Here is a 27,971-nt window from a genome sequence, read left to right on the forward strand (position 1 = left end):
TCTATTGCTCAGTGGTGAATATTCAATACTTCCCAGCAGGCACTGGTGAATATGTTGTTCCCCGTTGTGTAATTTGTTCTCCTTGTCTTGTGACAATTTTGCCTTCCTTTAGCTAAGCTTGAAGTAACACACTTACTGGAACATACAGAGCAATTTCTGCCGTGCCAGCTGATGGAGGCAATGCCAGGAAAGAGTGGGTTTGAGTGAAAACCATGCCCAGTTATGGACAGCCTCGAAGCGACTGATCACAGGATTCCATGCCAGGGCTGTCACTCAAACCCACTTGTAACAATCGCACTGTTTCAGCAACTCTGGAAATGAGTGACAACATTCCTGGCAAACTCCAAGAGTGAGCTCCACAGCGAGGGAGGGAAGATCCTGATAGCTCTGCCATGTACTTCCTGACCGGCAACAAACCAGACTCAGCCAGCCGTCGGAGAATTGGCCTTTCCTGCTGCCCCCCCTCCCCTCCACCGTCACATTGCAGACACAAAGCCTCTGGAAGGACCACATCAATCAAGTCAGTGGTATGTGTAACTATAGATGGAATTTCTTATTACTTGGAGGCTGAGGGGTGATCTTATAGAGGTTTATAAAATCATGAGGGGCATATAGACAAGACTTTCTCCCTGGGGTCAGGGGGTCCAGGGTGAGAGAGCATAGGTTTAGGGTGAGAGGGGAAAGTTTTAAAAGCGACCTGAGTGGCAATGTTTTCACACAGAGGGTGGTACGTGTATGGAATGAGCTGCCAGAGGAAGTGGTGGAGGCTAGTACAGTTACAACATTTAAAAGGCATTTGGATGGGTATATGAATAGGAAGGGTTTGGAGGGATATGGGCTGAATGCTGGCAAATGGGACTAGATTAGATTGGGATATCTGGTCAGTATGGACGAGTTGGACTGAAGGGTCTATTTCTATGATGCACCAATTCTAAGACTTGCTTCAGATTTGAAAAATGCTTCTCATACATTTACATTTATGCATTTGCTGACATATTATTTATGGCTACAAGTCCTGTGGCAAAATTGTAGATATTTTATGAAGTTTTTAATTTGCTTACAGGATGTGGGCATTGGTGGCTGGGCCTGCATTCATTGCCTATCTCTCCTTGCCCTGGAGAATATGGTGGTGGGTTGCTGTCTTGAATTGCTGCAGTCTGTGTACCGGAGAATGTCTTCAGGGAGGGAGTCCAGGGATATTAACCCAGTGACACAGCTGCTGAACAGAATCAACACAAAGAGGGCCCCTCCAGAAGCTTTCATCCTTGATGCCATTTCCTCCATATGACACAGTGTTGGTCAAACTGATGATGTCCCAGGACACCGTGACTGCCAACTGTGCCAACCACTGGAGTGAGACCTGTGACCTGAAGGAGTGAATGGTCATCCCATCCCACAATGACTGTCAAGGTGACTGTTGTGTTCACCTGTTGTGTGACTGAGTCACTGGGTCATACGTGAATCGCTCGATCCTCAACCTGCTTGAAAATGGTGACCAAGGTGGTTTGTTCCAGCCCACACCATTTCATCTCATTTCTCCGCAGTGAGGTCACTGCCACAGCAGTCAGCTTTGTCACCATCACCAATTTCCCCGGGTGCAGGCTGTTATAGAGTGTAAACACATCACACTGAGAGGGCTGTATCATATCGCAGCTGAGGTCATCATCAGGATGTGCCCGAGATCTATGATCATCGGTAACTCTTCTTAGCTGTTTGTGCCTATTGCCCTGGAAGCTGCCATGATCCTTACACTCCCGAGAACCTCCCCATTCCTGCTGCCATAGGCATACAGTCATACAGATGTATAGCATGGAAACAGACCCTTCAGTCCACTCATCTATGCTGACCAGGTATCCCAACCCAATCTAGTCCCAATTGCTAGTTCTTGGCTCATATCCCTCCAAACCCTTCCTATTCATATACCCATCCAGATGCCTTTTAAATGCTGTAATTGTACCAGCCTCCACCACATCCTCTGGCAGCTCATTCCATACACGTACCACCCTCTGTGTGAAACAGTTGCCCCTTGGGTCCCTTTTATATCTTTCCCCTCTCACCCTAAACCTATGCCCTCTAATTCTGGACTTCCCACCCCAGGGAAAAGACCTTGTCTATTTACCCTACCCATGCTCGTTATGGTTTTATAAACCCCTATAAGGTCACCCCTCAGCCTCTGACACTCCAGGGAAACAGCTCCAGCCTATTCAGCCTCTCTGATTACATTAGATTCCCCTACAGTGTGGAAACAGGCCCTTCAGTCCAACAAGTCTACACCAACCCTCCGAAGAGTAACCCAACCAGACCCATTTCCCTCTGACTAATGCACTGAGCGCTATGGGGCAATTTAGCATGGCCAATCCACCTAACCTGCACATCTTTGGACTGTGGGAGGAAACCAGACCACCCAGAGGAAACCCACACAGACATGGGGAGAATGTGCAAACTCCACACAGACAGTTACCCGAGGCTGGAATCGAACCCAGTGAAATCGAGGCAGCAGAGCTAACCATTGAGCCACTATGTCTGTAGCTTTCCCTATAGCTCAAATCCTCCAACCCTGGCAACATCCTTGTAAATCTTTTCTGAACCCTTTCAAGTTTCACAACATCATTCTGATAGGAAGGAGACCAGAATTGCACGCAATATTCCAACAGTGGCCTAACCAATGTCCTGTACAGCTGCAACATGACCTCCCAACTCCTGTACTCAATACTGACCAATAAAGGAAAGCATACCAAACGCCTTCTTCACTATCCTATCTACCTGCGACTACACTTTTTCAAGGAGCTAGGAACCTGCACTCCAAGGTCTCTTTGTTCAGCAACACTCCCTAGGACCTTACCATTAAGTATATAAGTCCTGCTAAGATTTGCTTTCCCAAAATGCAGCACCTCGCATTTATCTGAATTAAAGTCCATCTGCCACTTCTCAGCCCATTGGCCCATCTGGTCCAGATCCTGTTGTGATCTGAGGTAACCCTCTTCGCTCTCCACCACCACTCTCTGTCTTCATAGACCATAAGACCATAAGATATAGGAGCAGACTAGGCCATTTGGTCTGAGTTTGCTCCACCATTCCATCATGGCTGACATGTTTCTCAACCCCAGTGTCCTGCTTTCTCCCTGTAACCTTTGATCCGCTTACTAATCAAGAACCCAGGTTTGAGGGTCTACGATACCTTACAAAGATGGTTCCTGGGTGACAGGGATTACCCTCTGTGACCATGGCTGGTAACTCCATTCCCCCACACTGTGACTTATACAGTGCAGGTCATTCTTCAGCCCAGGGTGTGATGGAGCAGCTAATCACCCTCCTGATGAAGAGGGTACCCTGCCAGGTGTGGGGGTGGTAGGGAGGAGACCCTCACAGTACCCTGTGGACAGAGCGTGCTGTATAATCCCAGCATGCTGCACTTTGTATGATGCAGCAGGCAAAGAGGGGGAATGTGATGGAGGTGGATGAGCTGGGAGAGGTGGATCTGTCTTCTGAAGAGGAGGATGAGGACATTGAACAGGAGGGAGATCACCTTCTGCCTGAAAGAGTGTGGTAATATTGGGCATTGCCAGCCAGGTAGGAGCTCATTGGCACCCAGTTCCAGTCGATCAGAGCTGGGCAAGATGATCACTGTAACATTGACTGTAACATTGTTTCATACGCAACATGTGGTTTATTTCTATTCCCAGAGGCAACTGCAGCTTCTATTTGTTTGATTTCTGTTCCTTTTTGGTGTTTGTAAACTAAAGTGAAACCCTTCGGTGCAGCTGAAGTCTTCCCTGTGTGTGATGGCTCCATATTGAACAATGAGAAGGGTGCTGGCCGACGCTGGACTCTGGGGAAAGATTAGCAGTGAGGTGGAGAGGGCTTTAAGATGAGAAATGGCAAAGGAGAGGCAAGCTGTGAGGCCTGCTCCTTTAGACAGTGATTGGAACAGGAATGTGAGTTGCATGTGCATGATAGTGTCACCTCTGAGCAGTGAGAAATGTAGATTGTGGCTGTGGGCCATTACGTTGATAGTGAAAGGCATCTCCAGAGTTCACTGTGTGCACAGCCAGGGTTCCGAAATAGTACAGATACCAGTACACCCAGGGAGATCTGGGCAGGAAGCAAGTACCTCCAACTACAGTGAGTGAGAGGATCAGTGTGGCATTGGATAAGAGGGGTACCACTGGACCATAATGCTTATCTAGTGAGGTGAGTTTGCAATGATAGCACGATAAAGCCTGCTAGGGCTCACTGGAGAGAAATCCTCCATGAAACTTGACAAAAATGACACTTTTCCAAAATACGGGATGATTCAGCCCTATCTTTGTAGGCAACTTTTTAAGCCATAAAACAAGATATTCCACGTTATCTGAAGAAGGGCTCATGCCCGAAACGTCAATTCTCCTGCTCCCTGGATGCTTCCTGACCTGCTACGCTTTTCCAGCAACACATTTTCAGCTCTGATCTCCAGCATCTGCAGTCCTCACTTTCTCCTATCTTTTAGTACAGCCAAAAACACAACTGACACTGTCCTTAAAGGAAACCTTCCATTCTCCTAGAACCAGTCTGTGGCAACTCTTTCCTTTCAATGGTATACTTCTGTGCCTTTCTTTTCTTAACCTGTGAACATTTAGCCTCAGAGTTGTCTTTCAGAGTCAGTCTTTTCCCCCTTGATCCTTCCTCGAGGAAAAGCTTGTCAAACCTTCCAGCCTCATTTTGACTCCTCACGAATTCACTCTTTTCAATCTGAGCTGGAGTCCCTCCCAGCCTCCCTGCAGAGTGAACCACAGGATCTTGTTGCCTATAGCTGCTCTCCCTTTCCCTAATCCTGGAAGGACTGGCTTTTTCTATGCGTTTTCAAGTGACATCTCAGCTTCTTGGCCTTGAAAGCCTATCTCTGTGGTAATGGGTATCACAGGGGCCTTGTATCCAGGTAGAAATACTGATTAGCTATCCCTGAGATCTCTTTTATCTTGGAAGTAGATGCAGTTTTAATTCATAACTGTTTGCCTCCCAACTGGAGGATTTGTAGCATCGTGTTAAAGCTCCTACCTCTAAGCAAGTAGCTCTAGGTCCCAGCTAAGGAGTTGGTGGTTACAGAAAGTGTGTCATAATGTGCCTGAACAGGCTGATTATCAAAATGCAAACCCTTCTGATATACCAATGGCAAGTGGTAAGATTGGGAGAGTCTCCTGGTTAACCAGAACTGTGCAGTGGTCACAATGTAACAACTTAGCTACATTAAGAGACTCCACAAGACACGTTTGCCATGGGCACTGTCATTTTGAGGGGCCACAACATGAAACCTGGCATTCCCAACCCTTTGTTAGAGAGGCTCACAGTCTACCTATTGTTAACACATAGGCTGCTGCTGCCATTGTCTCCCAGTAGTCACACTTTGTCTGTCTTCCCTGCTAAAGATTTTGGCCCTCCTCAATTTCTAACACTCAACCCACCACCACCAGCCCCAGGCCTATTGTCAGGCAGACTTTAAAATAGCTGTCATGACTTTCTTCATTTTACCACAAAGCCCTAAAGTATAATTTTTTTTTAGATTTCATTGCAGCAATGCTCCAGGTGGCATTTGTTGTTTGGCTATATTCACAGCTGTATCTGGAGAGACGGGTGTTCACTTTCATCCTCCTATTAAAAGCTTTCAAAGTCGTGTTTGTCGATATGTAGTGAGGGACCTCCACCCTTCAATAGCAACACAGGTAGCTTGGTTACAGACTTATCTTTCCTTATTCTTTTGCAGAATACGCACACCAGTGATTCACATCAACCAGTATGTGTTGCCACATCATTAATTGCCTAAAAGGTGATGATGAAGCTTCTTGAATGGCTGCAGTCTGTGTGCCATCGAGGCCTGATATCTAATGAAACTGGGCCCAGATGTATGGGGTAATTGTACAAGCCATTACAGCACAAAAACACCACATGTCCTAGAGTGCACATATTATAAATTGATCTTGGATCTTTGAGAGATCCAAAATGGAAACAATAATTCAAAGCCATAGAGATGGAAGTAGGGAAATGTAAGGATATATGAGAGGCAATGCAATGGAAATGGAATATGAACTACACATTGACCAAACAAAGGACAGTTTGTGAAGAGACTAAAGCAAGGTAGATAACAATAATGGAACCCAGCTGAAATAGGAAAATGGGATTTTTTTTTTCCTCTCGTTAATTGTTTTATAAAATTTCCCTCCACCTCACTGCTCACATCAAACTGTGGCATGAATCTGTGGCTGGCTTACCAACAATAAAAGCTGACTACTCTTTCCAGTAGCACATCATCGCAATGAAGGGCTTTTGCCCGAAACGTCGATTCTCCTGCTCCTCAGATGCTGCCTGACCTGCTGTGCTTTTCCAGCACCACTCTAATCTAGACTCATCAACACAATGGGACTCTGTGAGTGGAGAATGGGTGACAATTTGTCTTTTGGCTGCTAGAATCATTAGTGTAGTGTACAACAAAAGTATTTTTCCTAATAATCAGTTGTGAAGGGTCATTCATTACCCTTTAGAACTTAAACAAAGACACACAGATTGCATCACAGGACAACCTGCGCTAAAAATCACTTTAGCATATGGTCAAATAACAGCTATTAACCTAAAATGTCATCTAATTATACACTGTTTACAAGTTCATAGGGATCTTGAAAACAATAATTTTCAGTATTTTTTCACTACAAGGATGCTCTCTGTCATAATTATTTAGTCCCATACAGAGATCACAGGATCTGAGTCCTGTATGTGACATGCACTCATGTTTCTAATGAAGTGCCTGTTATAAGTCGCCTGATATTCAGCTCTTCATTACTTACAGTTTGTACATTACAATAGTTAAAAGCAATATAAACTTTCAAATATAATATTTCAGTATGAATTGAAATCATGATTGCTATTTCCTCAGTTTTAACAAACAGGTCAAATAATTGCCTCAATAAGTCAACCATCCCCAGGCAGACTCCAAATTAAAACTATCTTTCTCGGCAGTTCCTGTGCTCTTTAATATGCCTTCTTCAAAGTACTTAATTAATTTCCTCTTAAGTGTCACTGTGGTCTCAGTCTTAACAGCCACTTGTAGCAATGTCTTATTAGGACAACGATGACATTGCATACAACAGCTATTAATTGTACACTTATGTCTCTCTGAATAAGCAAATTGGTATTTTGTTGGTCTTTTTGCTAGAAGGCTTTTATTAAAGTAACAAGTTTAACACATAAAGTCGAGCCAGCAATATGGGGAATGTTTACACCCAGTTTTGATTACTCTGTCACCACTTGTATATGATCTCATTGCAATGGTAACTTTGCTGCAGGCAAGGAATAAAGTGATGGGGATTGATTTGTCCGCTATGTTATAATACTTGATGTTCTGAGCTGGTTCTGAAAATTACACCTTCTGGAGCTAACAAAGCAGGCATTGTGGGAACAGTAATCAGAGGTTCAATTGTCTTGTTTGCTTGATGTTAGAGCTCTTTAAAAAACTAAACTGGTTGCAGTCAGCCTGCCTCCTGTAATTTATGGAATTATTTTTAAAACACACTGTTTTTTTAATTTTCATGGATCTGAACATTATTAATGATTTCAGATTTAAATTCATTTTTCCAATGTGCAGTTCATATTCATCAGCTTGTGTCAAAGTGGTGCTCATCATATATCAATCTAAAACGCTTACATTTTTGGCATTATCTCTGAGAAAATCTTGATGTTTAGTTTGTCATTTAATGTTACTGTATGTCTGTCTATGCTGGTTCAATGTGAACACTGAACAAGCAGAAAATCAGGATTTCAATTTGAACATATTGTAAACCTCCCTACATATTAAGGAACAAGCTCAGTAAAAGCTTAGTAAAAAAAGCTAAGCACAGCAACGTCACGAGTGAGACATTCACTTAGTTAATTAAATAAAATACTATGTCATTTTACTAGCTATTCACCCAGCTCATAATTGTGTTATTCTACTAAATTGGGAAGATATTCTTGACCTGTATAGTTTCCAGTTGGCATTGGTTCAACTGTGAACTAAGATAATAAATGTTGGCAGGCTCTTTCACTTTGGAGGGAATGACAGCCAAGCCCAATTCTTTCCTCGCTCGACATCAAGTCATTCGATAGCTGTCTGAAGGAGAAACCTTGATTATGTCACTCCTCCTTAACCCAGGGCACTGAGGTAATTTGTCCTTACTGCTATCCTGGCTGAGACAGGCTGAGGTGAACAGACCAAAAATCAATTTGAACCTTCTGGCCTGTTTACCTCAGTATTCCACTGAATAATGTTGCTGCAGTGTCACTCAGGCAATATGAATATACTCCAATGCTCAGGGTCAACCATGTACGAGGTCAGTCCTACTCTCAGGTGTGTTCTCTGAGGTTGACACTCTAAGGTCTAAGGCCTGAAAACAAAACCAGGTTTTAGTTTTACAATGATAGTGCAACAGAATGAACAGCTGTTACTGTTGTTACATTTATATTTATTTGATATTTGTGCATTAGAACACTCCATTTGGTTTATAAGGGTGTTATGGTTTCCCACTATCTTTAAAGTTAGTGTAAATGAATGAGCTCAGAGATTGGGTGGCACAGTGGTTAGCCTGTTGCCTCACAGCACCAGGACCCAGGTTCAATTCCACCCTTGGGTGACTGTCTTTGTGGAGCTTGCACATTCTCACTGTGTCTGTATGAGTTTCCTCCCAAAGTCCAAAGATGTGTAGGTTCGGTGAATTGGCTGTGCTAAATTCAGGGATGTGTAGGTTCGGGGCATTACTCAGGGGAAATGTAGGGTGGGGTAATGAGTTTTGGTGGGATACTCTTCGGAGGGTTAGTGTGGACCTGTTGGGCTGAAGGGCCTGTTTACATTGTAAGGATTCTAATTGTAATATGTGCTGGAGTCTGACTGACAGGACGCCTTTGTGGTTTGCATGGTAGAAATCAGAAGAAAATTAAGAAAGAGGCATAAGGTATTTGCACTTGTGACCAACACTACTGTTTCCTGCCCCCGCATCTCTTGGAAAGGTGGTGTCAACATTAAGATGTATCAGTTGTGCTGGAACTTATTCCTTTACAGCTCGGATTAAAGTCAGTTCTGATCAAAGCTGACTGGGTCCAGAGAGGGTCACTAGACTGATCCCGGGAACTGGGGCATTTTCTGATGTGGACAGATTTAGATTAGACCTATACTCATTGAGGTTAAAAGAATTAGAAAGCCCTATTGAAATATATGATTTCCCCTTGGGGACCTGGCGGGGTGGATGTGGAAAGGTTGGTTTCCCCTTGTGGGAGAGTCTAGGACCAGAGGACATAAGCTCAGAGATAATCTCTCTTTTTAAAACAGAGATGGGGAAGAATTTCTTCTCTCAGAGAGTAGTGAATCTGTGGAGTCCTTTACTGCAGAGTTTGATCTAAGTAGATTGTTTAATCAGCAAGGTTATGAAGAAATGGCAGGAACGTAGAGTTGAGGATTATCAGATCAGCCATGGTCTCATTGAATGGAGAGCAGTCATGATGGGCTGAATAGCTGACTTCTGCTCTCACATTTCGTGGTCTAATGGTTTATTAGTGATTCAACTTAGGTACAAAGCTCATGTGTTTCTTGTTGTCATGGAGAAGAGGAGAAAGGAACAACTTTGCAATCATTTTACAGGCTTCCCTATATTACAGACAGAAAGATCATGTGTGGTCAACAACCAATTGAGAGATAAAGAGTAAGAGGAGACAGAATTAGCCAGGCCAGCCCCGTAAGCAGAGATGTAACATGTGGGTGGGCACACACGTTCAATTTGAGGACCAAATTCATGAGGAGTTAAGAGAGGCTAGAGATTTGTCTGTCTTGGAGCTAGAGGGAGATATCCACAGAAAATCCCTCACTGAGAAAGACAGCTCTTGGATTGGAAGTAACTCTGCTGGGAAGTGGAAAGGAAACAACCCACTGTATACACAGAGCAACTGTGAACTGTTTGGAATCAGACTTGTAGTTCTCAAAAACATAGTATGTAACAAGAAACTGAATGTATCTACGAGTTAAACTATAAGACATCTGAAATAACTCCACAGAGGTTGCTTTCCCATCACCAGGTCACCTTTATTTACAAGAGGTGAGTCCTCGACACTGATCCCAGCTCCCACAGAGCCAGCTTTCAGAGTGAAGTGAACCTCTGCCACTCCTGTTCTTATCTGTCAGCCAGGGCTCCCTGATTGAAGCTGTTAATCTGATTCATATTCTATAAGGTCCACCTGGCTGGCTTTGTTACAAACATTACACCCCTCTCCCTCTAAGTCCAGACGTAGGTGAACTTTCCAGGATGTACACTCCTCAATACTGACCTATGAGTTCCCTTATTCAGTTTCGGTCCAGTGAGACTCTTGCTGTCTCGAGTCCACAAGTCAACTACAATGGCTTTCCTGAAGAAAATATTAACTGCTTGGCTGAGGCTAGGCTTTGTTTTGGGGTTTTGCTGTGGAATGACCTAGAGTATTTCTGGATATGTCAGGATATGTCCTGGGTGAGGCTGTGCAATCGCCTTCACTCAAGTGGTGGTCCCCAAGCTCAGTCAGACTGGCAAGGGTGCCCACTTCCAGTTGGACTTTAAGTGACAAGCACTTTTGCATGTTTACATCACTAATCCCACATACCCAAACAGTCTCTCAGCATTTCTTTAAGAGTTAAACCAAAGTCACATGCCTCTGACAGTCATCCTAACTTAGTGAAAAATCCCAATATGGATTCCCATGTTTCTTGAATTGCTGAGTAAGACTATAGCATCTCAGAATTAGAGAAGGCTTCAGGTTGTAATATTCCTTAACTAAATCTGTCAATTCTTGAAAGGTTTTAGTATCTGATGCCTCAGGGAAAATTAAGCTCCTAATAATTGCTTTGTATCCAGCCCAATATCAATCGCCCAGAAAAAGTGACACATTCTTTCCAAACACTGGGCCCAATCTTCAACAGCAGGACTGAACAGGTCATGCTTCCCAAATAATTGCACGATTCCAGAAATGCTTACCCCAACTCATTTTCAGGAGAGCATGTTTTACTCTCATTGCCACTGAAATAACTCCACAGAAGCTAGTATCCTGTCACAAAGTTACCATTTGCTTACACATGGAAAGTCCTTGGCATTGATCCAGCTCCCTCAAAGCTGCTGTCAGAGTGAACAGGATGTCTGACACTCCTGTTGTTACCTGTCAGCCAGGACTCCCTGACTGAACCAGATTAATAGCCCAATCAGTGAACTCATATTCTTTGAGGTCCATCTGGTTGACCTCATTACAATCAGTACAATGCCTACACAGGTGAATGGCGATTACCCAAAAGTTCTTCATAGTCTTTTGATATAGTGATTTTTTTTTAAGCATGAGTTCTTGAGGTATCATCCTTTCAGCTAGTAGCTAGCTAGAGAGTGGTACGGTGGCTCAGTGGTTAGCACTGCTGCCTCATAGCACCAGGGACCCAGGTTCAATTCCAGCCTCGGGTGACTGTCTGTGTGGAGTTTGCATGTTCTCCCTGTGTCTGTGTGGATTTCGTCCCACAGTCCAAAGATGTGCAGGTCAGGTGAATTGGCCATGCTAAATTGCCCGTAGTGTTAGGTGCATTAGTCAGAGGGAAATGGGTGTAGGTGGGTTACTCTTCAGAGGATCGGTGTGGAGTATTTGGGCTGAAGGGCCTGTTTCCACGCTGCAGGGAATCTCATCTAAACTTTAAAAAAACTGAAGATTTGATTTTCTCTTTAAAAGTCATCAGTTTCTGCAGAGGTTGTAACACGAGAACTATCAACATAATAGTAATAATGCTCTTCCTGAGTCATATATAAGAAAAGATCCAATATCTTGGCTGACACCTCTGTATAACACAAAGGCAGATTCTGTATTCTTGTTCAACACAACATGAACAAATGCTCTGATTGCCTGTTTTAATGGGTATAAGTGATCACCCAGAATGATTTAAAGAGAAGGAGGGAGGTTTTCCAGTGCCTTGGTCATTGTTTCTTCCTCAACCACCAAAACAAATGAACAGTTTCTATATTTAATTTACTAATAGCCAGACTTTGTTGAATGTGCATTGTCTGCTGCATCTGTCTGTGTAATAGTCACTCACTTTAAAAAGAAATCATTATTTGAGATGTCCTGAGAACCGATAAGGCATGACAGAAGTGCACGCTTTTATTTTCCACGATATACCTACAAAGGATGGTCCAGCAGCTTTAGCTTTGTGAGGCTGCTCTATTGTTATTGTAACAATCAGATTAGATTCACAAAGCAGGCAAATTGATGTGGCTCCATTGTGCTTACATACCCTAAATCTCAAATGGGGAGAAAATGAGATCTGCCATTTTTAGAGAAATATATATATTGGCTCTTATAAGTCCGTAGGGAAATATTTGCCTGATATTTTATCAAATAGTAAATTCCAGAATAGCTCTCCGATTACAAGACTTGTCTCCACACAGTGTAATAGGATTAGACTTGTGTCCATCACTCAGGTTCGACACAACATTTCACTCTTTTAAAAAGGGAAGAAGTACACTGCAGGGTAATCTTCATAAAATATGGACAAACAGGCTTCCTACGCTCTAATCTAGTGAAGTGCACTGTATTGATTTTAAGGTAAGTGATGAAGGAAAGGCTGATAAGTGCCCACGGACTTCCTCAGGAGTTGGTGGAGCAACTCACTGGCAGATCTAGGGCAGTGACTTTCACCAGAGTTTTGGCATATTGTCCACACTGTTAGAGTTTCACTCATATCTGCATGTACCAGCCCGAATATTTCGAGAACCTTTAGTTAATATTGAGTGGGAAAATAACGTAACTATGTCCTTTTCATATGATTAAATTAGATTCCCTACAGTATGGAAACAGGCCCTTTGGCCCAACAAGTCCAAACCAACCCTCTGAAGAGTAACCCACCCAGCCACATTTCCCTCTGAATGATGCACCTAACACTATGGGCAATTTAGCATGGCCAGTTCACCTGACCTGCACATCTTTGGACTGTGGGAGGGAACCGAAGCAAACCCGCACAGACACAGGGAGAATGTGCAAACTCCACACAGAAAGTCATCCAAGGCTGTAATCAAACCTGGGACCCTGGTGCTGTGAGGCAGCAGTGCTAACCACTGAGTCACCGTGCCACCCATATGCTTGAATATCAAATGTATCAGTAAGGTAGTCAGCTGGCAAAGCCTGTAGAAGCGGCAGGGCAGGTCAGACAGCAACTCCCAGTCTTCTTTGACTTGGCTAGTCCACACCCTTGATGTTGTTATCCCATTTACTATATCATAATGGCCTCACCATTAATCCCATGACAAAATCCAGAACAATGTTGCGCAAGCTTTGAAAAAAAAGTGATCATTTCTTATTTATGTGAGCACATAACATTGAGGATTTGATTAATATTCAAAGGTCTAAATATTTTACTGAATCCATAAATATAAATGGAAGCAATGACTGATCCTGCAAAATGAATTAATAGTGAAGTATTATAAATGTAACATGGGCAAAATATTTCAAACATAATCCAATTGTTTTAGAAATCATTGTACTTTTCACAGACGTTATAAATCAAGAAGTAGTTGCTTCTTTTGGAGAGGTATTCATTGAGAAACAGTAATTGTTTATTGAGGTCTTGGTTGGTTATATACAGTAGGTGCATAATGAAAGTATTTTGAAGATTGACCCATTGGATATCAATGTAAAGTTTGTAATTTAAATGCAGCCGATATCAAATTCATTCTGGCAGAATGACCAAACCTCAAATATAGTCAGCTTGCATGAACCACTGGCTAAATTATAGTGCTAAAAACAAGACCCATAAATATACATAAAATGTGTATAGAAATGACCCAGAATTTGCTGAGTTTAACATTTCCTCATTATGAATGGCCTCGATGTTCTGCTGGCCAGGAACTGTTGGAGCAGTGTAGATTGGAGTTACATGTTGGCAACTCAAGTAATCGTCAAAGTGGCTGACTCTGTGGGAATTGCCTGGAAACTTTCAACTTCAGATTGGAACATTCCACAGAAGTCATTTTTAAAAGTCGGACAGTTTGATGGCTTTGAATCATCTAAGCTTAATAGTTACGCAGGAAAACTTAGAGGATTAAAAACCTATTTATAACTGCTTGGTGAACAAAGTGCCCAACTCACCATCAATCCCCACCCCCACCCTCTGAAGCCAAGCATCTGCACCCCTGACTCAACCCCAACCCTTCTGAACCCAGCCCATCTTCTCCGTGACCCAGCCCCACACCCCAGTCTACCATAAGTATCCTTATGATATGTTGGCCTCCTTACTTACTCACCATCTACATGCCACGCTTCCCTCTGCAACTAGTCTTCAACTTGCCTTTGGGACCCTTACCTCCTGAAGCACAACAACAGGTTCGATGTGAAAAAAGGGCAAGTTCTGGCCTGCAGCACTATTCTGGTCTGAGTCAACCTCCGTCTGATTTACCCCAATGGACTAATTTGGGATTGACAAGCCTCAGAACCTTGGCCAGAAAAATTGCCGTAAATTGAAAATTTTGAAGAGGATTATCATTGGTGAAATCTGTCACTGGAAAATCTGAGCCAATGTTCAGCAATGTGTGACACGGAAGGGATAACTCCAGGGTTATGAGATCATAGATTGCTAAATGATTTACACTGCTCTGCTGTGAGACACATCAAATCAAGAGCTCACTCTCAATCTCCCCACAAGTTTTAAGTAATGTTTGGTGTGGTAAATATAATTAAACTTGTCCCTGAAAGTTAAGCCTGACACTTAGCGTTATAAAGATACTTTTACTGACAAGAATTATGCTTCTCTAAGGTCCAGAAAAATAGCAACAGGAAATGTAGAATCTTATTCCTGCCAGCTGCAAATTATTCCTAGAGATTTGTAAAATTTAATGTTTTACAGTTATTGCTTTTCCTTCCTTTTTTATTTTTCTGTTAATATTATCTTACTTTAATTTAACAAATTATAACTCAGTTGTTTCTCTGTTTCATTCTCTGTCTGTAAATCTCATTGGTCTCATTATTCAACAAGGTTCCCTCTCTGTTTCATCATTGGCAACTTGCTGGGTGAAACATTTCAAACTGAACAGTAAAGTATCGATGTTAAATTAACCAGGGGAAAAGCTATTCCATTTCAACAAGGCCAGGTCTTTATTCTGCTGTCTCATTGTTACAATAAGATGCATTATCACTCATAGTTATTTATGAAGATTATGCTTTTACTTTGAAATGCCTTGGCAAAATAAAACGCATCTGGAAAAATTGAAGCGCTGCACAACGTTCTCCTATTCTCAGCTGTGTCACCACTAGGTAGGTGCATACAGTCTAAACATGGGGAAATGCAACAACATCACAACCTTAAATGATTTCTCTGTGACTGCTGCAGGACTTGGGAATGCCAATAACTCTTGATTTTTTCTTCACTATAACCATTGCTGATAATCTGGTACTTCAGTCTGGTTCGAGAAGGTCCTAGCTGATGGGAATTTGCCTCCAACAAGGTGTTTTACTTAATTTTCTTCCTTCACAGGATGAGGGCATCAGTGGCTAGGCCAGCATTTATTGCCCATCCCTAATTCCCCATCAGTTAAGAGTCAACAATGTGGCTGTGAGCCTGGAGTCACGTGTAGGCCAGACCAGGTAAGAATGGCAGTTTCCTTCCCTAAGTGAACCAGATGTGTTTTTCTGACAACTGACTCACGATCATCATTAGATTCTTAATTCCACATACTTGTTGAATTCAAATTCCACCATCTGCGGTGGCTGGATTCAAATCCCTGTCCCCAGAACATTACCTGGGTCTCTGGATAAACAGCCCAGTGATAATCCCACCAGGCTGTTGCCTATGCAATGTTTAGACGATCTCCCTGACTGGAAGGAGCTGGGTGTGGATATCATGGCACTGAGAATCCAGTAGGCATTTACTGGAACTGGTTTTTTCAGTTGTACATAGTGACCGAGCCAATATGGAGCTATTAATTCACAACACAGGAGCATTCTTCCAATGGAGGGTCACACTTCAACTGCTGAATGATGATGATGAATTTATTCCCTCAGGTCACATGCTATAACAGTGCTGATATGGTGAGCATGTCTCTTCAAGGGACGTTGGCAGACTGATTGGGAGATAAAACAGAACATCAGTAGCTGAGAAGGTGGGTGTGGCTGGCAGTTTCCCTGGTCTCAGACAGGTCTCATTATTTCATGAGGAGCAGACACAGGAATTATTTAGTAACTCTTCCTATAGGTAATAAAACAAGCTGTAAACAGAAGGTGACACTTGTTCATCCTGAGGGATGGCCACTTCCCTTTCTCGACTCATTTGGTCTTCAGCATAAAAAAAACCTTTCCGTTCATTGAGTCCACGCCGGTAACAGACAATCATCCAATAATTCTAATCCAATTTTCCAGCACTTGGCCCATTGTCTGTATGCCTTGGTATCACAAGTGTACATCTAGTTACTCCTTAAATGTTATGAGGATTTCTGCCTCTACCATTCCTACAGTCAGAGCTTCAGATTCCCACCACCCTCTGGGTGGAAATTTGTTTCCCCACATTCTCTACAAATACTACCCCTTACATTAAATCTGTGCTCTTCCACGTGGCCTAGGTAATATTTTACACAGTTCCAACATAACCTCTGTACTCTAAAACTCTATACTCGGCCTAACAAAGGCAAGTATCCCATATGCCTTCTTAACCACTTTATTTACCTCAATAGGAAAAGCACAGCCAGCCAGGCAGCAGGAGGGTCAATGTTTCGAGCATAAGCTCTTCATCAGGAATGTGGGGGAGGGGGTGCTTTGGGCAAGGGGCACGAGAGATAAATGGGAGGTGTGGCTGGGAGGAAGGTAGCTGGGAATGCGATAGGTAGATGAAGGTGGGGGGTGATGGTGATAGGTTGGGAGAGGACGGTGTAGTGGATAGTGGGAAGGAAGATGGACAGGTAGGACAGTTCAAGGGGGCAGTGCCAAGTTGGAGGGTTGGATCTGGGATAAGGTGGGGAAGGGGAATGAGGAAACTGGTGAAGTTGACATTGATTCCGTGTGGTTGGAGGGTCCCAAGGAGGAAGGTGAGACGTTCTTCTTCCGGGTGTCAGGTGGTTAGGGCTTGGTGGTGGAGGAAGCCCAGAACTTGCATATCCTTGGCAGAGTGAGAGGGAGAGTTGAAGTGTTCAGCCTCCGGGCGGTGGGGCTGTTTAGTGTGTGTGTCCCAGAGATGTTCTCTGAAATATTCCGCAAGTTAGCGTCCTGTCTCCCCAGTGTAGAGGAGACCACATCGAGAGCAAGAGACACAGTAGACGAAGTGTTTGGAGGTCCAGGAAAATCTCCGCCCACTTTATCTACCTGTCTTGCTACCTTTAGGAGATGGTGTTCATGCACACCAAGATCATACTGTTCTTCAGTGCTTTCCAGGGTCTTACCATTCTTGTTGTCTTGTTTTCCCTGCCCAAGTGCATCCCCTCATATTAATCTAGATTGGATTCCATTTGTCACTGCTCAGTCCATCTGACCAGGAGAAAGTGAGGACTACAAATGCTGGAGATCAGAGTTGACAGGTGTGGTGCTGGAATAGCACAGCCGGTCTGGCAGCATCCATTTGACCAGCCTATCTGTATCTCCCTGTAATCTAAAGCTATTCTCTTCACTATTTTCTCCACCACAAACTTACTGATCACCCCTTCTATAGTCACATCAAAATCATTTTATATTTACTACAAACAGCCAGGTCCCAACACTGATCACTGCGGAACCCCACTGGACAAAGGCTTCCAGTCACAAAATTACCTCTCAATCATCACCCTCTGCTTCCTTAGCCAATTCTGGATCCAATTTGCCAAATTTCCTTGCATCCAGTGGGCTCTCTCCTTTACCATCATTGTCCCATGTGGGACCTTATCAAAACCCTTGCTAAGTCCAAGAAGACTATTTTGAATGCATTACTCTCATCTACACAACTGGTTACCTCTTCAACAAATTCAATCAAGTTAGTCAGGCATTAATAAATCCAGGATGACTGATTTTGATTCCTCCTGATTCTCCAATTCAGGTTAATTCTGTCCCTCAGAATTACTTCCGATAGTTTATCCATCACTAAAGTTAGACTGACTGGCCTATCGTTTTTTTTGTTTCTTCCTTCATGAATAATGATCCTACATTGGCTGTCCTTCAGTCCTCTGGTACCTCTTCAGTGGCCAGAGAGGAATTGAAAATTATCATTAGCTCCCCTGCTATTTCCTCCCTTGCCTCACTCATCAGCTGGGGATATATTTCATCCAATCCTGGAGATTTATCTACTTTTAAGCTAGGCGAATCACCCAGAATCTCCCCTCTGTCTATGGTAATTTCTTTATTTGTATCACAGATCTTCTCCCTCATTTCTATACCCACAGATACAAAGTATTCATTTTGAACCTTACCTAGGTCCTGTGGCTCCACACACAAATTACCGCTGTGTTCCTTAATGGGCCTTACTCTTTCCCAGGTGCTCTTGCAAAATATCAGGATTTTCCTTTCATTTACCTGCCATAATCTTTGCAAGCCCCTTTTTGCTCCCCTAATTTCCTTTTTAAATTCCTTCTTCCACATCCTGTACTCCTCCAGGGCTTTGGCAGTTTTGAGTTCTCAGTATCTGCCATAAGTCTCCGTTTTCCTCCTTATATAACCCTGTACATCCCTCCATTTCCAGGGTTCATACGTTTTGATAGGCTTATCCATTATCTTTATTGGAACATGTTGGTCCTGTACTTTCTGATTCTTTCCTTGAAAGTACCCCTCTGCCCTGAAACAAATTTACCTGAAAGTATCTGCTCCCAGTCTACTCTGGCCGAATCATACCTGATCTTATTAAAATTGGCTTTTCCCCCCAGTTCAGAACTTTAATTTCAGGCCATGTCTTTCCTCATTACAATCTTGAATCTAATGCAGATACAATCACTATCTGAAAAACGCTCCCCCACTGGTACTTCAACCACTTGTCAGGCTACGTTACCTAAATTTCAAGTGACTATTTGTCATGTACAAGTCTTCATGGTGAGTGTTTAAATGTGATAATTCTCTACAAACAGTGCACTGTTCCTCAGCCAGGCCAACAGCTACCCAGGTGTATGTTCAAAAACAAAGATAGAAATTGCTGGCAAAACTCAGCAGGTCTGGCAGCATCAGTGGAGAGAAATCAAAGTTAACTTTTTGGTCGAGTGACCCTTACTCAGAACCCAAGGTGCAAGTTCAGTTGTCTAACCCCGCCTTCCCTCCCAATATCTGTTCGGGGCAGCAGGAATTAACAAAGGCCACAATCACCCTTTCATGTGTCCATGCCTTGAACTCATGATTACTGCTCGTTAAAAGGCACTCCTTCGTGAACATAACTTTTGCTCTCAACAAAAAGTGCTCAAACTCATATTTTTGGTCCTATTTCCATAAATCCATAGATAGCGAGTGTTCATATCTATCAGTGACAGCATCACCAATACAGGGCTGTACCCACACTGTAAGATTATGATGTTCTACCTTGTACAGAGTATATAGTGCAGCTTCAGTAAAAAGCAAATGCTTGTCACACAGAGAGGCTGGGAAAATATGTTATTCTTCCTTCACTTGTGCATTCCTAGCTTTTAAAATAATAATTATAAATGCTTGTGAAGGATTGGAGCAGAAAGCAGTTGTACTTGGAATGTAAAAGGTCATGGCTGAGTGTTTAAGGCAGCATTCCTCAGCGATCAGGTACATCGAAAGGTCAATCTTTTATCAACAGATAACCTAACAAATGTGATTTATCGATATTTCTGTAGTTTTTGAGGCCCCCAGGCATCTCACAAGTTTCAAAGTGCGATGCATTTTACAATACAGAGGAGACAGGAGTAGACCAACAATAGTAAGCATGAACACCCCCTGTGTGAGGGTCTTGTTGTCACGCTCAGTTAGGGAGCTCTGTTAGGGGTGACATAGTGGCTCAGTGGTTAGCACTGCTGCCTCACAGTGGTAGGGACCTGGGTTCAATTCCCACCTTGGGCAACTGTCTGTGTGGAGTTTACACATTCTCCCCATGACTGGGTGGGTTTGCTCCGGTTTCCTCCCACAATCCAAAGATGTGTAGGTTAGGTGAATTGGCCATGTTAAATTGCCTGTAGTGTTACGTGGATTAGTCAGGGGCAAATATAGGGGGGCGGGTTTCTCTTCAGAGGGTCGGCGTGGACTTATTGGTCTGAAGGGCCTGTTTCCACACTGTACGTAATCTAATGCACATGATTTGATGACTCAGCTTAATTTTTGTGGAGTACCTAATTTCCTTTATTTGTTTGACTTTTGGTAAGGTTTAGTTAGTTGCAAAAAAGAAATAATTTTATTGAGTTGTGCAATTGTTTCTCCCAGTGAGTAGCTGGTTGATTTGGTGAAGGTGCCAATTACCATAGTGTTGGGTGGCACGGTGGCTCAGTGGTTAACACTGCTACCTCACAGCATCAGGGACCCAGGTTTGAGTCCACCATCAGGTGACTGTGTGGAGTTTGCACATTCTCCCCGTGTCTGCGTGGGTTTCTTCCGGATGGTCCGGTTTCCTCCCACAATCCAAAGACGTGCAGGTTAGGTGGATTGGCCATGCTAAAAATTGCCCCGTGGTGCCCAGGGATGCACAGGTTAGGTGGATTAGCCGAGGTAAATGCAGGCCTATGGAGATGGAGTTGGAGGATCAGTCTGCGTGGGACACTGTTTGGAGGGTCAACGGGCTGAAAGGCCTCTTTCTGCACTGTGGGGATTCTGTGACATAGTTTCAGCTCGGACTGTAGTATTGCCACTGCAATCGAGCCCAGCATCCTAGAGTTACTGAGCAGAAATTTGATAGAATTGTGGATGTAGATGGCAGGTGAGGACAGCACTGACAATCATGCCCTTTCAACAGAATAGCTGGATGTCAGTCGCTGCCAACATTCACATGGGAATACTGACCACTTGAGGTAAAACACTAGACGTTAATTGTCTTTCTTGAAACCGTAGCATAGCAAACAGTCAACACATTCATAAGGGGGAGGACGAAGAAGGCGACAAAAAAATTGTATGTGAGTCGAGTAAATGTCTCAGATGTTTGGCAGCTGCATTTGCATTTGGATGCGATGTCCTTTTTGTGCGTTCCTTGTGGATATTCCCTAGCACGAAGCCTTCCCCTGCACTCTATAATTAGATGACTATTTTATAAATTGCAGAGTTGCCGGGCTACAAAGACCTGTCACCAATGCAGAGAATAAAAGAAGGAGACAGCACTGATAGGGAGTGTTCAGCCAATTATATGTGCCTGGGCCATTTCTTGGAAATAATTTTCTGATTACACATGAATTAGGAGCAGGAGTAGGCCATTCTGTCCCTCGGGTCTGCTCCATCATTTGATGCAGGAGAACTATGAAATGAAACAAGACACTGAGCAATATAACAATGCTAGTTTAGATGATTTTTGCATCAAAGCAGTTGGTTTTAAGAAGTGGCTTGAAGGAAGAAAGCTAGATCGAGAAGTGGAGTGAAGGTGGAAGAGAATGTCAGAGCTTGGGGAACTAGGTCAGATCTGGACAACATATTCACTCAATAACAGGCAAGGCCTGGCAGGGAGAGAAGGCATTCTGTTATGGTGCCATCAGAATCAGAGCATCATCGATTGCACCCATGTGACCATCAAGGCACTCAGTAATTGGCCAGACAAACGCATCAACATGAAGAGTCTCTCATCCCTCATGATGAACAGCTTTTGCCCAAAACGTCGATTTTCCTGCTCCTTGGATGCTGCCTGAACTGCTGTGCTTTTCAGGCATTAAATCCAGCTCAGTATTGATGACTGATCTAAACCCTCATCCCTCAGAGTCTAACCAGTCTGAGATGACAACAATAAAAAGCACTTCCTTCATGCACATCAAATTCTTCCAGGGTAGAAGCTCTCCCTGGCCGAATTGGTTGGGGTGTAGGGGCTAGGGGTGGTGGTTGGGGGGGAGGGGGATGGGCACAATTATCTAGAGCCAGGCCACTGTACTAGAATAAGGGGCAAACCATTGATGATTGAGAGGGGAGTCACCTGTTCTCTCAGAGGGTGGGAATTCTTTGGGATGTCCTATCCCAGAGGCCTGTGGAGATTCAATCATTGAGTATCTTCAAGACTGAGATAAAGATGTTTCAACAATTTAAAACTTTAAGGGACAGGATGATAGTGCAGGAAAATGGGGTTGAACTCGAAGATCAGCTATGATCTCATTTAATGGTGGTGAGTTCTACATTTCGAATGTTGTCATGCGTATGCTCACTTTATAACAACTCCTTCATTTTCTTTTCCAGTATAGGCTTCACCAGAGCTTCACACAAACCCCCTTTGTACACTATGGATCCATGCGGGTGGAATATGTCCCTTGGTTATAGCTCTGAAGGAGCCCAGGGAGAGATAACACAACCAACACCACCTCCAATAAATAGGCCACTGACTTTAGAAAATGCAATTTTGATCAGCTGGTACCCTGCACCAACACTGTGGTAGTCTGCTGTGCTCTGGGGAACATGCCTCTCCACTGAGGTGTATATCTTGAGGAAGAAGGCAGAAAGAGCTCACCCAGCGAGGAACAGGAGCTAAGAGAAGAAGATGCAGAGTGAGCTAATGCTGCACCACAGGGTGAGTTCCCCTGCCACCATCTTACAACAGTGCCCACCCCTCCTTCATGGCATTCAGCATTAAATCCAGCTCAGTATTGATGACTGCCCTGCACTGAACGCCAGCTCTCTGGTTTCCCCATGGAAACTCTTCACACTCTGATACAAACTCCAGACAGCAAGCAGCCTCAGTGATGTCTGCCATGGAGAAAGTCTGAATGAGGCTCACAGTTCATTGGACCTGCCTCTGATTCCCCTCCCAGTCCTAAGTGAGCAGCAGCCTTATTTCCATACCAACAAGGGATTGTGCACATGAAGATGCAAACTTTAATCAGCTAACCCCAAAAGCGAGGTTTCTACTTCTATGTAACCTCCACTCCCAGCCCACAGTGAAAATTCAAGCCCCGTCCTTTATATAAAGAGCCCAGGCTCCTCATTAGCATGTTTAAGAGACTTCCCAACTTTCTGCTACTTCAGAGATTTGCATGTCTGGCCCCCCAGGTCTCACTATTCCTGTGTCCTAGCTAAACCTGTTCCATTCAGCTTCTCATGCCTTTCCTCATTCTTCCTACTCGGATGAATCCCTTCCCATTTCTCTGTGGTAAATTGCTCTTTTCATGCATCTGCCCATTTCACCTTCTGCTCGTGACATCACTGCTCACTGTTTATTCCATTTCTGAGGTCCATGTCAACTGCAAACTTTGAAATTGTGTTCCTCATATCTAAATCCGTCATTAATACATATCAAAAAAAGCAGAGGTCTCAATGGTTCCTGTAGAATGCAACTGCACATTTCCTTCCTAACTTGATATGAGCTATTGAACACACACAACTGTTTGTATTCGTGTGGGCTTCTGTGTTGTTCACAATTTCTTTATAGAATCATAGAGTCATAGAGATGTACAGCATGGAAACAGACCCTTCAGTCCAACCCATCCATCCCAACCCAATCTAGACCCACATGCCAACACCCGGCCCATATCCCTCCAAACCCTTCCTATTCATATACCCATCCAGGTGCCTTTTAAATGTTGCAATTGTACCAGCCTCCACCACATCCTCTGGCAGCTCATTCCATACACGTACCACCCTCTGTGTGAAAAAGTTGTCCCTTCAGTCTCTTTTATATCTTTCCCCTCTCACCCTAAACCTATTCCCTCTAGTTCTGGACTCCCCTACCCCAGGGAAAAGTCTTTGTCTATTTATCCTATCCATGCCCCTCATGATTTTATAAACCTCTATAGAGTCACCCTTCAGCCTCCGATGCTCCAGGGAAAACAGCCCCAGCCTATTCAACCTCTCTCTATAGCTCAAATCCTCCAACCCTGGCAACATACTTACAAATCTTTTTTGAATCCTTTCAAGATTCACAACATCTGTCTGATAGGAAGGAGACGAGAATTACACATAATATTCCAAAGGTGGCCTAACCAATGCCCTGTACAGCCGCAACATGACTTCCCAACCCCTGTACTCAATACTCTGACCAATAAAGGAAAGCATACCAAACATGTTCTTCACTATCCTATCTACCTGCGACCCTACTTTCAAGGGGCTATGAACCTGCACTCCAAGGTCTCTTTGTTCAGCAACACTCCCTAGGACTTTACCATTAAGTGTATAAGTCCTGCTAAGATTTGCTTTCCCAAAATGCAGCACCTCAATTTATCTAAATTAAACTCCATCTGCCACTCCTCAGCCCACCTGATTAAGATCCCATTGTACTCCAAGGTAACCTTCCTTGCTGTCCACTACACCTCCAATCTGCAAACTTACTGACTGTATCTCTTATGCTCACATCCAAATCATTTATATAAATGATGTAAAGCAGTGGACCCAACACCGATCCTTGTGGCACTCCACTGGTCACAGGCCTCCAGTCTGAAAAGCAACCATCCACCACCATCCTCTGTTTTCTACCTTTGAGTCAGTTCTGTATCCAAATGGCTAGTTCTCCCTGTATTCCATGAGATCTAACCTTGCGAATCAGTCTCCCATGGGGAACCTTGTCGAATGCCTTACTGAGGTCCATATAGATCACATCTACCGCTTTGCCCCCATCAATCCTCTTTGTTACTTCTTCAAAAAGTTCAATTATGCTCGTGAGACATGATTTCCCAAACACAAAACCATGTTAACTATCTCTAATCAGTCCTTGCCTTTCCAAGTACATGTACATCCTGTCCCTCAGGATTCCCTCCAACAACTTGCCCACCACCGTGGTCAGGCTCACCGCTCTATTGTTCTCTGGCTTGTCCTTACCACCCTTCTTAAACAGTGGCACCACGTTTGCCAACCTCCATTCTTCCGGCACCTCATCTGTGACTATCGATGATACAAATATCTTAGCAAGATGCCCAGCAATCACTTTTCTAGCTTCCCACAGAGTTCTAGGGTACACCTGATCAGGTCCTGGGGTTTTATCCACTTTTATGCATTTCAAGACATCCAGCACTTCCTCCTCTGTAATATGGACATTTTGCAAGATGTCACCATCTATTTCTCTACTTTTTATATCTTTCATGTCCTTCTCCACAGTAAACGCTGATGCAAAATACTCATTTAGTATCTCCTGCATGTCCTGCGGCTTCACACAAAGGCTGCCTTGCTGATCTTTGAGGGACCTGTGGTACTTTATCATTCAGCTTTTGGAAGTCTTTGAATACAATAACAACTTTTCTACCTTCAAAAACCCCTTTCACGATCTTGAAAAAAACACAACTGAGTTAGTCACATATGATTTGACTATCATTACTTTTCTAAATGTTAATTAATTTTATCCTGAATTATTATCTTCAATGTTTCTCCACTCCTGATGTTTGGTTGTCTGGCCTTAAGCAAGTGGATTTATCTGTATTTCCTCTTTTGAACAGGAGTACGATATTTTCAATGCTGCAATCCTCTGACATCAGTACAATGGTTTCTGAAACTGGAATTTCCTGGAATCGATGCTTTCTGAGAAAGGGCTTGTCATTGCTTGTGTCGGTTAATGTGATGTCACAGACTATTGCTCTATTACCCACTGTCTGCACGGAGTGAGGACACATGTCTACTAGACCAGCATCTCTTCACAACATCTTGTTATCTGTGTGAGCAAAGGGTACCTTGAAGGTTTCAGAATCTGCCTGTCATATCCATAACAATGTAAGCTGAATCCAATCATGGCAGGAACTTTAATTTTATTGCAAAATCTCCATAGCAACACAATGAGAATGTAGTTGCCCCTACTGTGTCTATACACTGTTTCCACTGACAATGCCACTGGTATAAGCAGGAGCTTGCTGACAAATTGGAATGCAACAAAGTGCATGGGATCATTCAGTCAATACTATAATATACATCAGTATTGAGATACAAGGACCATCTTTCAACATCACTTCCAAAGGGTCAACCTACAACGTGATGACAGTTATTCTGCTGTAGTCAGGGCCATTACTAGTTTGTTCCCAAAGAATTCAATACCAGCCACCAACCAACACTGCTACTTCCATTCCTCACCAACATTCAGCCCGGAACCAGGCTGTCTTCACTCTCATCACTATGAGCCTTTCTCAGTGGGGCTGTTTGTGTTGTGGTCTGCTTCATGTGTGGCTACTGAAGATGGTGCTCAGGAATGTGACATCGGGGTACTGCTGAGAATTAACTGGATTCTTCATTTCCGAAGAGAGTACATGGAAAATTATGAATACACAAGCACACCCTTAGGTTGGCACCTTCATGCAAATCACAGAAGATTTGTTTAGTGTGAAATTTACAATGAATACTCTGTGATATTCCAGTCAACGTAAACAGTCCTTTCCAGTATGTTCCCAAATAAACCACTATTCTTTCATCATTTGATAATGTAAAGTCACATGATCGCCCATCCCATTTATTCCTTTCTATGATATGAAAGTACTAATGGAAAATTGACCTCCAGAAACTCTTTCCCTGTAATTTTGTTCTCCCCTAATGATACAGAGAATGGAAGTTGCTGACTCCTACTCGGACACCCAAACTTTTTCACATTTTATTAGTATTTGCCGTAACAGTGGATATTTCATTGCATATTGGAGCTGCATTGGAGCCAAGACCATAAAGCTTCAAATGCAGTGTTCAGTACCTTTTGTGATCCCTCAGATATTGAAACAGTTCATACACAACTGCAACAGGGGCTGGACAATATCCAGGCTTGGGTTAACAAGTGAGAAAGGGTGGTGCTGGAAACCGGTCAGGTAGCATCTGAGGAGCAGGAGAGTCAATGTTTCGGGCATAAACTCTTCATCAGGAATTCCTGATGGGTAAAATGCCTGTGAGGATTCAGTGGGGGAGTTGGGGGGTGCAGTCAGAGGGACTTTTTGTGCTTGGCTGGATTGGAGTGCTTTAGGTGTACATGAGTGGTCATGGATTAGGGAATTGAGGTCAGGTTGAAGAGAGGGGCAGTTTGACCCAAGGACACGGGTGTCCATGAGGGTCTGAGGTGGGAGTTAGGCCTTAGGGAGGGACGAGGTCAGGTCTGGCTGGAGAAGAGGATTGGGCTGGGTGTCAGGTCATGAAGCTTGTACCTGTGAGGTCTGGGGAGATGTTTAATGGTTGGAGCGAGGAGAAGAATCTGTGATCTGATGTGATTTATTATTGTCACACGTGCCGAGACAGAGTGAGAAGTATTGTATTGCATGCTAACCAGACAAATGTACATCAGAATAATAGAACAAGATGCAGAATGTAGTGTTACAGATACAAGAAAGGTGCAGAAATAAGACCAACTCTAATATATGAGAGTTCTGTTCATAAGTCTGATCACAGTGGGGAAGAAACTGTTCTTGAATCTGTTGGTGTTTTCAAACTTTTGTATCTTCTGCCAGATGGAAGAGAGTATAACCAGGTAGAAGGGTCCTTGGTTACATTGGTTGCTTTCCTGAGGCAGCTGGAAATGTAGAATGAGTCAGTGGATGGAAGGCTGGCTTGCGTGATGGACTGGGCTATGTTCACAACTCTCTGTAGTTTCTTGCAGTCCTGGGCACAGCAGTTGCCATATCACACTGTGATGCGTCTGGATAGTATGGTTTCTATGATGCATCTATAAACTTCTGTGGGGAGGTTATGCAAGGAGGGGAGAGTCAGTGAGGAGGCAGGGTGGGTGTTTATTTCTGTGAGGGGGTCTTGGAGGGGTGTCATGTGTCTGTGAGCTCAGTAGGTGGCTTGTTGCATGCTCACGGAGGACTGAGGGAGTAATTAGGTGGAGGAAATGTAGTGATGAGTCAGGCAGGGGATTCAATTCTGTAGTTAGTCCAGAGATAAAATGGATCTAAATGCTTGTAAAGTTTCCCACTAACTATTCAGGTTTGAACCCTCTGATGTCTCAGACTCTAACTCAGAGTTCAAAGGTTAAT

General features: G+C 43.5%; 1 long non-coding RNA gene across 2 annotated transcripts; it reads left to right on the forward strand.

The window, feature by feature from the left end:
* LOC148152057 (uncharacterized) lies at positions 1–26,955 on the forward strand. Of its 2 annotated transcripts, none has more exons than XR_015757006.1 (3): positions 1–527; positions 22,294–22,621; positions 25,473–26,955. It is a non-coding gene; the product is annotated as an uncharacterized LOC148152057 (long non-coding RNA). The 2 variants fall into 2 exon arrangements; XR_015757008.1 differs by having other exon boundaries at positions 22,299–22,621.
* Positions 26,956–27,971: the final 1,016 nt, after the last annotated feature.

This window comes from Chiloscyllium plagiosum, unplaced genomic scaffold (genome assembly GCF_037043375.1).
Source record: "Chiloscyllium plagiosum isolate Xiang-an unplaced genomic scaffold, Cpla_swu_hap1 HiC_scaffold_1, whole genome shotgun sequence".
In the NCBI taxonomy this organism is placed as follows: Eukaryota; Metazoa; Chordata; class Chondrichthyes; order Orectolobiformes; family Hemiscylliidae; genus Chiloscyllium; species Chiloscyllium plagiosum.